Source organism: Macaca fascicularis, chromosome 16 (genome assembly GCF_037993035.2).
Source record: "Macaca fascicularis isolate 582-1 chromosome 16, T2T-MFA8v1.1".
NCBI classification, from domain to species: domain Eukaryota; kingdom Metazoa; phylum Chordata; class Mammalia; order Primates; family Cercopithecidae; genus Macaca; species Macaca fascicularis.
The window spans coordinates 42,920,018-42,932,472 of NC_088390.1; the positions used below are offsets into that span (position 1 = coordinate 42,920,018).

At 44.4% G+C, this 12,455-nt stretch overlaps 1 long non-coding RNA gene across 1 annotated transcript; it reads right to left on the reverse strand.

The window, feature by feature from the left end:
• Nucleotides 1–4,856: 4,856 nt before the first annotated feature.
• LOC102121644 (uncharacterized) lies at nucleotides 4,857–9,821 on the reverse strand. The gene is made up of 3 exons (XR_001488116.3): nucleotides 9,697–9,821; nucleotides 6,586–6,686; nucleotides 4,857–5,057 (listed from the first exon to the last, which is right to left on the reverse strand). It is a non-coding gene; the product is annotated as an uncharacterized lncRNA (long non-coding RNA).
• Between the last annotated feature and the right edge of the window lie 2,634 nt (nucleotides 9,822–12,455).

Below are 12,455 nucleotides of genomic sequence, written 5' to 3' on the forward strand. Positions count from 1 at the left end.
GGGGGAGGGGGGAGGTCCCAGGGAAATACTTCCGGGGCATCCTCCCACTCCGCGCGCTATTTCCGGAAGTACTTTTTTTGGACCGGACTGGGACTCAGAGGGGTTTCCGTGACTGCGGGACGACTCCGACTAGTACCCTACAAATGCTTGTCAGAAATTGGCTTGGAGGCTGGGCGCGGTGGCCCACGCCTGTAATCCCAGCACTTTGGGAGGCCGAGGCGGGCGGATCACGAGCTCAGGAGATGGAGACCGTCCTGGCTAACACGTTGAAACCTCGTCTGTACTAAAAATACAAAAAAAAAAAAAAAATTAGCCAGGCGTGGTGGCGGGCGCCTGTAGTCTCATCTGCTCGGGAGGCTGAGGGAGGCGGAGCTTGCAGTGAGCCAATATCGCGCCTCTGCACTCCAGCCTGGGCGACAGAGCGAGACTCCGTCTCAAAAAAGAGAGAGAGAGGAGAGAAAAGAGAGGAAATTGGCTACAGAAAGAATTGACTTGGAGATTTTTCGCTGGCCACTCCTTCTTGAGCCCTGACTGAAAAGTGAGTTCTCAATTTGTGCTTCCAGAAAGTTTGCCCTCCCAGAATTTGTTCCTGGACAGGGCTGAAGGTACTCTATTAAGTACTAGAGTTTCAGATTCGGGCTGGAGTTGGAGAGGTTATGCTATGGATGGCAGTAGCAGAAACTGCTAGTTCTAAGACACCCTTCTACTCTTCTAAAATCTTGCCCCAGGCACAAAACCACCCGGAATAAAGGCAACATTCCCCAGCATTCCTTGCAGTTGGCTGTGGCTATGTGATTACAATCTGGCCAGTGGAATATAGGGCAGCTTTCCCTACTTAAGTGACAGCTGGCTGCACTCTTGGTTCCTTTTTCTCCCCTTTTCCCAGTGTGAATCCTGTCATAGATCATGAGGCACCTCGCCCCACTAGAAGAGTAATTTTGGAGTTCAACTGAATCATGTAAAACATAATCTGCCCAAGGGTGACCGGGTTGAGTTGAGACACCCCAAGATTTTTTGAAGTCGAGAAGCTGGAGAATACAATGGCCATTTAAAAACCTGTGATCAGTTTTCAGTCATCCAGGAAGTGGAGGCTTGGCTTTCACAGTTGGGCAGATTGGGAAAACCGTCTCTAGGGCCTTTGAGTTATGCAAATATAAAGCAAAACCTCACCCTTGGCCCTTAGGGAAAGCCTTGAAGTCACCTGAATGTATATTTTATCCTGAGAATAAAACATTTCTGTTCAGGAATGAAAACTGGGGGTATACTTTAGCAGAGGTAGTTTTCTGAAGACTTTGGGCTTGGAGAGAAATGTTAATTTTTTTGTTTGGATTTAGATTCCATTGTGCTGGTATATTATTTCTTATTCCTGGTCTGTGTCCATATGTGCATGGTATATGTGCATGTATGTGTGTGTATTCGTGTAAAGAAATGTATTCAAGCATTTGTTCAGAGAAGATCAGGAGCTGAAACCTAGTCGTTGGATATTTTAATCTGGGTTCCCTGAAATCAGAGCCTCAGACGACGTTGATGGGTGAGTGGTTTATCCAGGAATGAACAAGGAAGGAAGGAGAATTAATACCAATATGTGCTATTGAGATGGCCGTTGCAAGGGGTGACTGATTGTTCAGTCCTCAGGAGTTTCTGAGAAGCCTTGTGAAGCTCTCAAAACCCTTCTTCTGAAGGAACAGAGAGGGGAAGCATTTATCTGTCAGCTTTTGGACTCTATTGTCAAAAGTTGCCCACAAGGCATTAATTCACTGGTGTTCCTATGTTGAGCATGTATCTGTGCTTGGTTCCTGCAGGAGTCCTATGTTGCATAGTCAAAGAAGCCCTGAGGCAACAGTGAGGAAACTAGGATGCATATCTGAGGCAAGGCTCTCACCAGTTAGACCTATGCTAAGCTAGTAGATGCCTGTGATAAACTACTTGCTGTAGCAAAGGCTAGAATAAGAATGTAAGACCAAGAATATGTGAAGTAGTACTAAAGAGCTGTCTTACACATTGGGCTAGAAGGATGTGAGTGGTCATTTTCACAATGCAGGTGGTTCAAAGAGACTGTGGGAAGGATCTGGGTTTGGTGTGGTTGACCTTAAGTTGCAATATGGATGACCTAGGTATTGTGTTATTCAGGTTGGAATGGTCCAGGAATTGTAAAATACAGTATACTGATACCGGTCTGTTGAGTTCTGGTAGAAAATACCCTTGTGAATTAGTGTGTTTCCTTTAAGGAAATGGATATCCCTACTCTGCAATGATTACCAACTAAAGGAAACGTATCTCAAGCTCTGAGGAAGGTCTTGGAAGGCACCCTGCATTGGCTTGAGTTTATACAATAGCACTCCTGCTCCCATTTCCCACACTGAAACTGTGGAAACACACCATGGCAAAAGCCTTCTTCCAAGAAAATCTCCTATCTCCTCCTCAATTCTCCACATTTTCATAGTCCTACAGTGACTGAGGGGCTTTAAGCGGTGCTAAGCACATTGTCATCGGATGATCTGGAACCTCAGTGGAATTTCACTCCTTTCGTGTTTGGAAACCTCTCAAGACTTCATTTTTATCCCTTCATGAGAGTCTGGGTCATCCTAACTCACATAGGCTTGCATGCCCCCATTTCACTCTAATTCACATCTTTGATTATTTCCTTCAGAAAATTTACCATAACCTGCAGTTATCTTGTTTATTTGCTTACTTTATCATCTGTTGCTTCCTCTAGAATGTTAACTCCATGAAGGCACAGATCCCGTTTGTCTCATTCGCTGTTGTAGCCCAGGGCTAGCACAGCCCCTGGAATGTGAATGAACTCACTAACTTTTTATTCAGGGTCCCCTATTTGCCATTGGTTGATGTGCAAATCAAGTGGGATTTTTGTGAAAATGCTTTGTAAACTATAAAGTTTTATAAGTCTTAGCATCAAATGAGGTAGATATTATTTCTCCCTTTTACAGTTGAGAAAATGGTGCCAAAGAGTATAAACGGTTGGTCAAAGCTGCACAGGCAGCAAATTGGTTGAAATCAGATTGCAGCCCAGGCTGGCTGTGATTGTGAAGAACATAGACAAGAAATTATAAACACATTGATTTTTACCTCCCACATTTTGTAATGGGGAAAACCAGAAGAGAGGAGCTTGATTTCAGTATCCAGATTACACATTGAACCAGGAGAGGCTAGGAAGGAGGATTGGCCTTGAGTTCTGTTTCAGGGTCATCAGACTATCTATTTGATTATATAGTAGTCCCCCCCTTATCGGTAGTTTTGCTTTCAGCCTTTTCAATTGCCCGTGGTCAATCACAGTATGAAAATATGAAATGCACTGCGCGCAGTAGCTCATGCCTGTAATCCCAGCACTTTGGGAGTCCGAGACCGGCTAATCATTGGAGGTCAGGAGCTCGACACCAGTCTGACCAACATGTTGAAACCCCATCTTTACTAAAAATACAAAAATTAGCCGGACATGGTGGCACACACCTATAATCTCAGCTACTTGGGAGGCTGAGGCAGGAGAATCACTTGAACCTGGAAGGCAGAGATTGCAGTGAGCCGAGATCGCACCATTGCACTCCAGCCTGGGTGACCAAAGCAAAACTCTGTCCAAAAAAAAAAAAAAATAATACGAAATGGAAAATTCCAGAAATAATTCATACATTTCAACTTGCTGCTGTTCTGAGTAGTGTGATGAAATCTTGCGCCGTCCCACTTCATTCTGGAATGTGAATCATCCCTTAGTCAAGCATACCCACGCCTTATATGCTACCCACCCGTTAGTCACTTAATAACCATCTCAATTATGAGATCCACTGTCCCAGTGCTTGTGTTCAAGTAACCTTTATTTTGCTTAATAATGGTTTCAAAGCATAAGAGTAGTGATGTTCGCATATTGTTTTATTTGTTCTATTTTATTATTAGTTATTGTTAATCTCTTACTATGCCTAATTTATAAATTATACTCTATCATAAGTATGTATGTATAGGACAGAACACATGTATATAGAGTTCGATGCTATCCATGGCAGTATATGTAGAGTTTGATACTATCCATGGTTTTGTGCATTCACTGGGGGTCTTGGAACATATCCCCCATGGATTAGGGGTACTACTGTGTTAATAATCATTGTAGTTAACACTTACTGAATGCTTTCTATGTGTCACTATTATACATGACCCTCTTTTATCTTTGTAGTTTTATGAGGTACTATTATATATATGAGAAACTGAATCACAGAAAGACGAAGATTCTCACTGAAGGTAACATGGCTGTGTGGTGGGCCTGGGTTTGAAATTCAGAGTCAGGGCTCCTGACTACCATACTATAGGCCTTATGTGGCATTTGACATGAGATTATAGTTTAGGCCCTGACACTTACTTGCTATATGACTTTGCCCCAAACCTCAGTGTCCTCAAATGGTGATGATAAGAAGTGCAGTCCTGTAATCCCAGCACTTTGGGAGGCCGAGACGGGCGGATCACAAGATCAGGAGATGGAGACCATCCTGGCTAACATGGTGAAACCCCGTTTCTGCTAAAAAACACAAAAAACTAGCCGGGCAAGGTGGCGGGCGCCTGTAGTTCCAGCTACTCGGGAGGCTGAGGCAGGAGAATGGCGTAAACCCAGGAGGCGGAGCTTGCAGTGAGCTGAGATCTGGCCACTGCACCCCAGCCTGGGCGGCAGAGCCAGACTCCGTCTCAAAAAAAAAAAAAAAAAAAAAGAAGTGCAGTCAAAAGATTGTTAAGGATACTTAGATAATGTCTAGGGAGAATTTAACATGGTCCTTGTTGATAGTCAGTACGCAACAAATTTCATCTGTCCTTCTCCCCCCTCCTCCTCACCTTTAACCAAATAACTCAAATAGTATGAGTGCTTTTAACAGTGATGATTTATTAAAAGAAACAACCCCTCTTCCCTGCCTCCCATATCCCCTGTAGTCCCTATCCACAGGCTCGCCATTTTCATCCATCTTCTTAGTCAAGGTACTCCAAACAGTCACATCTTGGAAGATAGGAACTCCAAGAAGGGATGCTTATCTTAGAGAAAGATGATCCTTAAGATAACTCTTCATCTGAGAAAAAGACAAAAAAATTATGCCCTAGACCTGCTGGTTTGGGGACCTGGGTCCACAGAATACAATCAAGAGGCAACAGTTCCTGATTTGGGAAATCAATCACACCTGCAAAGAGCCAGCCAGGCCCTAAGCACCCCAAGGATTGCAGGTGGATTGGCCAAATAATACATTCTGAACACAAAGGGTTTTTATTTAAAGTGTGTGCTGATTCTTTTGTGTTTAGTGCAACTTAGTTTATAATCAAAACTGAATTATGGTAGCTTTTTATTACGCATTTTTCAACTAATGGCTACTGAAAACAAATAAATTATCCTGTGAGGCCCCCGAGACATTTTCACAGAAAAGGGGTTCTCATAAGTCAACATGGCAGTGTACATCACAGGGTTAAAATGAACATACTTTTCTAGGATGGAGTGCAGTGGTGCAATCTCGGCTCACTGCAAGCTCCGCCTCCCGGGTTCACACCATTCTCCGGCCTCAGTCTCCTGAGTAGCTGAGACTACAGGTGCCCGCCACCATGCCCGGCTAATTTATTTATTTATTTTTTCGTATTTTTAGTAGAGGCAGGTTTTCACCGTGTTAGCCAGGATGGTCTCATCTCCTGACCTCGTGATCCTCCCGCCTCAGCCTCCCAAAGTGCTGGGATTACAGGCATGAGCCACCGCACCCGGCCAATGAACATACTCTTTAGTCATCAATTTTACATCTTAGAATTTGTCCCAAGACAAATATGTATACAGTTTAGTACTTGTTACAGTCCTATTCATAATATCAAAATAAGAAATATCTTAAACATGTATTACTAAAGGTTGCTAAGTATCTGAGCATAGATGATGAACTTCTATCAAAGATGATGGGATAGAAGCATTAGTATTGACATTAAAGTTGTTTGAGGCTGGGCACGGTGGCTCAGGCCTGTAATCCCAGCACTTTAGGAGGCCGAGGTGGGCGGATCATGAGGTCAGGAGATCAAGACCACAGTGAAACCCCGTCTCTACTAAAAATACAAAAATATTAGCCGGGCACTGTGGCTGGCGCCTGTAGTCCCAGCTACTCAGGAGGCTGAGGCTGGAGAATGGCGTGAACTCAGGAGGCAGAGCTTGCAGTGAGCTGAGATCATGCCACTGCACTCCAGCCTGGGGTGACAGAGCAAGACTCCGTCTCAAAAAAAAAGGCACAAGATTATCTCATTTTTATATAAATATTATATATTTGTGTATGTTTAAAATATGCACCAAAGTGTTAAGCAGACGTTGTTTTGAGGTGGGGGATTATGTGTGATTTTTATCATTTTGCTTAAATAAATAGTCTGATTTTGCTCCAGGACATACTGGGTTAGGGAATTATTTTAAAGGTCTGGAAACCACCATCTTGTGATGGATGCATCTTTTTCTTGGGAAGGTTGGGGGAAGAGGGAGACAGGTTTCTGTCCTACTCATTTCTGGAAAGTCCCACTGAGGCTAAGTGCACAACCTACCTAGACTGAACAACGTTTGGGAAAGCAGAGAGGGCCGGGTGTTTTTACCTGTCCTTACTCTGCAACACACTCATGACCACACCCATTGCTGACACAGTGCTCTCCGGGATTGCAGTCCCAGTCACCTGTGCAGAGCTCGACGCAGGTACCTATGGAAGAACAGATGTGCTGAAAACCACCATACTTTTGAGACAGATGCGACAAGAACAGTCCTTGATTAAGAAGTCAGTTCTACATTTTTCTTTTCATTCATTATGCAATATGATTTATTACTTGCAGAATAATATCATTAACATCTTATACATTCCAGTTAAAGGCAATGCATTCACATGATCTCAAAAAAGTAAGGTCTACTTTAGAGATGGGGATAATTGTGTTTGTGGAGGGGAAGTGCAAAGAAGCCCACTTAAACGTCTTCACTCCCCACTCTGCAGGGAATAGAGTGGAGAAGAAGAGACTCACACTTACCACGTGTCATCGGGAGTCCCTTGCAGTCACCCCATGCAGTGAGTCTTACTAGGCCCACTTTACAGGTGTGGCAGTTGGGGCTCAAAGAGGTGACTTGCTAGCCAGTGGGTACAGAAGTGAGATTCAACTGAAATTTGCCTGGCTCCTCGGTCTGAGCACCTTCTGCTATCCCACATGGTGAAGCTCATCCTGACATAAGTACATATCTCCAAATTTCAAGGAGTCATTCCGGACCTGATTGGAGGCTCCCAAGTTCCCAGAACATCAAGCTCTTTGAGGACCAATGAAGTAGGTTCAAAGAGTTGGTTAGGATCGCACAGGCTTCTAGGAAAACATACTCAGAACTCTGGATGAATATGTACTGTACTTTGATTGGCTACTCAGCTGTTAGCAGGAATTTCTTTACCTGATTATGTCTCTGGATCTTTCTGGGACTTTTCTCATCTGTAAAAAGAGGCCCCTGGAGTCAGCAGGGGTAATGAGTTTTATTCTCCATTGTCAACTTCAGTCAATGGAGGTGGCTGTCTGATGCTGTTTTGAGAAGGGTCAGACACCTTGTCCAGGTTCAAAGAGAATGAGTGCTAGGACTGATTAGCAGTATCTGAGGGGTGTAAGAAGGGGACCTGGTGGGATATCTTCAATGTAGTTGTAGACCTCAGAGAAAATCAATACCATCCCCCCATGCTTCCCGTAGCTTTTGTTGATTTGTGGTGAGCAGGCTGAAGATCCCTCTTCACCACTCACAGCAGTTTGACTTATTAAATCAATAATATCTACTTATTAAGTATATATCTGTTGATTTCTTACTATGTATAAAACAGAGGAAATTATTCAGCAAATACAAAGATGTAAGACAAACAGCTTAGAGTCTAACAATATGGATAAGACATATTCAAAGTACTAAAAACAAAGCAATATGTAACAAGTGTCCTAAGAGTGGTATATTTGAAGAATTGAAGAGTCTCAGCTGGGCGTGGTTGCTCATGCCTGTAATCCCTGCACTTTGGGAGGCTGAAGTGGGAGGATCGCTTGAGCACAGAAGTTTGAGACCCAGTCTCTACAGTTTTTGATTTTTTTTTTAATTAGCCGGGCTTAGTGGCACATGCCTGTGGTCCTAGCTACTTGGGGGACTGAGATAGGAGGATCACTTGAGCCCAGGAGATTTAGGCTGCAGTAAGCCATGATTGTGCCACTGCACTCTGGTCTGGGCAACAAAGCAAAGCAAGATCCTGCCAAAAAAAAAAAAAAAAAAAAAAAGGCTCAGAGAATATGACATTACTTCCAATTAGATTAATCAGAAAAGGTGAGTTTTGAAGTGCAGGAATCTTTTTAAGTCAGAACTGAGGGGCATGGGTGGAGTGTTGTGAGAAGAAAAAAGAATTACTAACAACAATTCACAAGGGGAAATGCAGGGCCAGGATTAGGGTGAGGCAAGTGAGGTGCCTAGGGCATGCGATTCCAGGAGGCCCTTGCACAATGCTGGCGGTGAGTACCCGTTTAATGTTTGCACCCTGGGTACCTCATCCACTTCACTCCTCACCCTGAAATACAAGGAACACAGGAGGAGTGGCAAATGGAGGGCTGGGTAAGTGTTAGGGAATAGCTGGAAATGAAGCAGGAAAAGTAAGTAGGGTATCGATAAAGTTACGGGGTGTGGGGGGTGCAGATCTTGAGGGCCTTAGGAGTTTGGATTTCATTTGATAGATCAAGACAGGGATGTGATTGATGTTTAATTAGGAAGATTATTCTGGTAGGAGAGCCTAGAATGGAACAGAATGCAACAAGCAAGCAAACTGCAGCAGAAAGACAGGGGCAGGGAGAGCTGTTAGGAAGCTCCTGGCATGGCCCAGACATGAGATCATCGGGGCTGGAAATACTGCGTGACAAGGGGAGATGGCAGGGGAACGAAAGAACATATGCAAGAGACACTTTCAGAGAATGGACAGTATTTGGCAACCAGTTTAATGTTGAGGGAAGGAGAGCGAAGAAGAAAAGAAAGTAATAACTGAATCCAATAATGTTTAGAGAGAAGAATAAAATACCATGAAGGATAATGCAGGAGAAAAGAAAGTTTGAGAACTGAGGAGGTAGCAAGCAGTGTCAGACACTACAGAGGTTAAAGACTTGGCGACTGAGGAGTCATGAGATTTGTCCACAGAATCTGGAAGAGAAGTTTCAAGAGAGTGATGGGGCAGGGCTGGAGGCTGTAGGCCATCTTCAAGGGGTCAAGGAATGACTTATTGGGAAGTAAGGACAGAGAACTAAGATTACTCCTTCGAGAATGTTGGTAAAAGGAAAAGAAGAGATTGAGATGATTAATGTTTAACATGATTAAGAAAATATTTTCTCTAGGTGATCCAATTTATTCATAGCAAGAGAGGAAGAAGCTTATGGAGAGGGAGATGGCAGGAGTCAGAGGGTGGCTGATGAGGGGGTAAGAGGGGAGGTACAGAGAGTCCAAATGGAGCGGTGACCCAGGGAAAGGAGTGGGGGAAAGTGGAGGTAGAAGAAAAGAGATTCTGCTCTGGGGAGCTGAGTAGCACTGGAGGGTCCCTGCAGTAGCCCTTTAAGACCTTTTCCTCTCTCCTTTCTTCCCCTCTCCTTCCCAGCACACACTGGTCCCTGATGTCCTACTTTCTGGCCCCCTCATTCAAGGAAAAATGAACTGGGCTACTTTTTGCCTGGACTTACCCAAAAGTCGCAACGGTCTCACTGCAGCCTGAAGCCCTTGTACCTCTAGGCTGAAGATGATGAGGATCACAAGGAGGAGGAAGGCTGCCAACTTCATGTTGCTGTTAGAAGGCTTTAGAAATCACAGCAGGGCTGAGAGCAGCTGAAATTTATACCTTCCACCTGCTGAGCTGGAATGCAAGGCCAGGGGTGGGACTAGGGACTGCAGACACCTAAGCCCTGCCCAGAAACTGACATTTCCGGAGAACAGCCACCTACCTTGTGTACCCTGGGTCCTTCCACGTTACCTAAGCAAGGCTCTGAGCCAAGGTAACACCCTCCTCTGACAGACAGATAGGACTACTACACCAGGCCGGGTGCAGTGGCTCACATCTGTAATCCCAGCACTTTGGGAGGCCGGAGCAGGAGGTTCACTTGAACCCAGGAGTTCAAGACCAGCCTGGGTTACAAGAGCAAGACCCTGTCTCTACAAAATTTAAAAAAAAAAAAAATTAAATAAAAAGATTCCTAAATCAAAAAAGCTGTGAGTGACTGAGAAAAGGGCTGGCATAAGTATTGAACATAAGTATTGAATGTCTGCTATGGGCCAGACATGGGCTCGGCATGAGAGCATCCCAAAGAGAAATTACAGTCTGAGAGCTAGGTGCCAAGTAGCAAGGGTGCAGTCTGCTCTTTCCCTTCTTCCCCCGACCCACCCACCCCCAACTTCCAGGCCTGATCCAAGTACAGCACAGTGGCTGAGAATGAGGACCCCGGAGTGTGACAGGTCTGGTTAGCACCTCTGGAAATGAGGGTAGGGAAAAGCAGTACAGTACAGGCAGGGATGTTCCTTATCACCTGCTGGTGGTACAGAGGTGACCTCAGTCTCCCACTGCCTTGGTCTGATTCTCTCTGCTTCTGGGCACCTAGGCAGTGATGGTCTTTGCCTATAGGAGCTATGTAATTTTCTTGAGATAAAGCTCTGCTTCCTCTCATCCAGCTTCATTTCTGAGAACCCAAACTCAAGTTATGCATATTAAACTCTTCTAGGATATCTCTCATCCTGCAGTTCTGGGGTGGGAGTGGGGGTGGGACCATAGTAACCAACCTGCTGGGGAGTGAGGTTTCATTTCCCCCTCCTTGTAGCACTCCTAATCTAGACGAATGATTTTCTTAAACACACTACCCTTGTGGTTTTTTTTTTTTTGGAGGGAGTGGGGGTGGTGTCGGGTAGGGAGAAATATGCCCTCTTCCCTCTCCAATGGCAAGGAAGCTGGAGACATGTATAACCTTTGGCCATGTGTCCTGTGTCCCAAAAGATATATAATGTGAGACAAGGAGGATACCTGGGCTGGTAGAGGGTAGTGGGATAAGTTTGCAACCTTGTGATAGTCCCCCTGGGCCACTTTCTAAAGTGAAGTCAACTTTAGACTTCACTTGTAAGTCTAAAGTAGTTGCTGTTTCACTTCTGGTTCCTAATTCTGAGGCTACAGGAAGAGACCCCCTCTGTCCTACTTCATGTATCACAGTTCCTGAAATGCTATTAGTTAGAGGTCCTTTGGGCAAACAGCTGACCTTTTCTGCAAATCCTTCTTATCTAACAAGACCCAGCCTAAATGTCACCTCCAAAACTTTACACAACCTCCACCCCTAGGAGAGTAACATTCTCTTAGTACTTATCTTGTCATAGGGCTTATCAGACTCTATTTTAATTAATTATTATGATGATTTTACATTTCTCTCCTGTATCTTGATGGCTAGCATGGGGTCTTACTGATCTTTCGTCCTCAGCGCTCAATCATGGGCACTTATTGCCCTCAATAATGTGTGTTTTGGGAGGATGAGGAGAATTCAGAGAGCCGTTGTAATTAGGAAGACACTCACATGGCTTTCCATACAGATAGGCATTATTATTGCCATGTTACAGTTGAGGAGACTAAGCCACGGAGAGTTTTAGTAGCCCGAAATAATAGTTAAATGCAGAACCACAATCAAACTCCAAAGACAGTGGTCTAAACTAGTCCACATGACTGTCAGGCTACATCCAAATTCTGAGAAAATAATTTGGACTCATCTCTGGGTACAGATAAATGAGCTTTTGAGGTCAGAGAATTCTGCTGTATCGAGTGTGGCACTCATCATCACGATTTCATTAGCGTAGAATAACTGCTTTGAGCAAAGCAACTCGCTCTAGAGGCTTCTGAGTGCTCAATCAGATTAAAAATAGGTGCCATCCACCCAAAACTGTTACTTTGGATTTCAGTGAGTTGAGGAACAGCATGTGGCCCTTATTGCTGGCTGTTTACTAAAGCCGTTTCGAGCTTGTGAAAAGAAGCCTGATCCAAGTACAGCACAGTGGCTGAGAGTGAGGACCCCGGAGTGTGACAGGTCTGGTTTGCATCTGGCTCCACTACTTGCGCTGTTTGACCTTGGGAAAATTAACTTCCCTTTCTGAGCCTCACTTCTCTTTTCTGTAAAGTGGGGAGTATAATTCCTACTTCAATGTTGGACAGACCAAATTACCATATATGTACACGTACATACTCCTGGCGCAGAGCCCTCAACACTAGCAGCTACTATTCTTGTGGATTTCTGTGAAAGGGGATGCATGTCTTTCTATTCCCTAGAGCGGGGCACCTACAGACAGCTCATGCAAACTGTATCATTTCATTAAGGAAATATCTCAAGATAAAACTCAGAACCTGTCCCTATTTTATTCTGCTGGATATTGTAAACTGAACCATGAAGAGACTCCAAGGCTGAAGCTAGTATTACTGTCA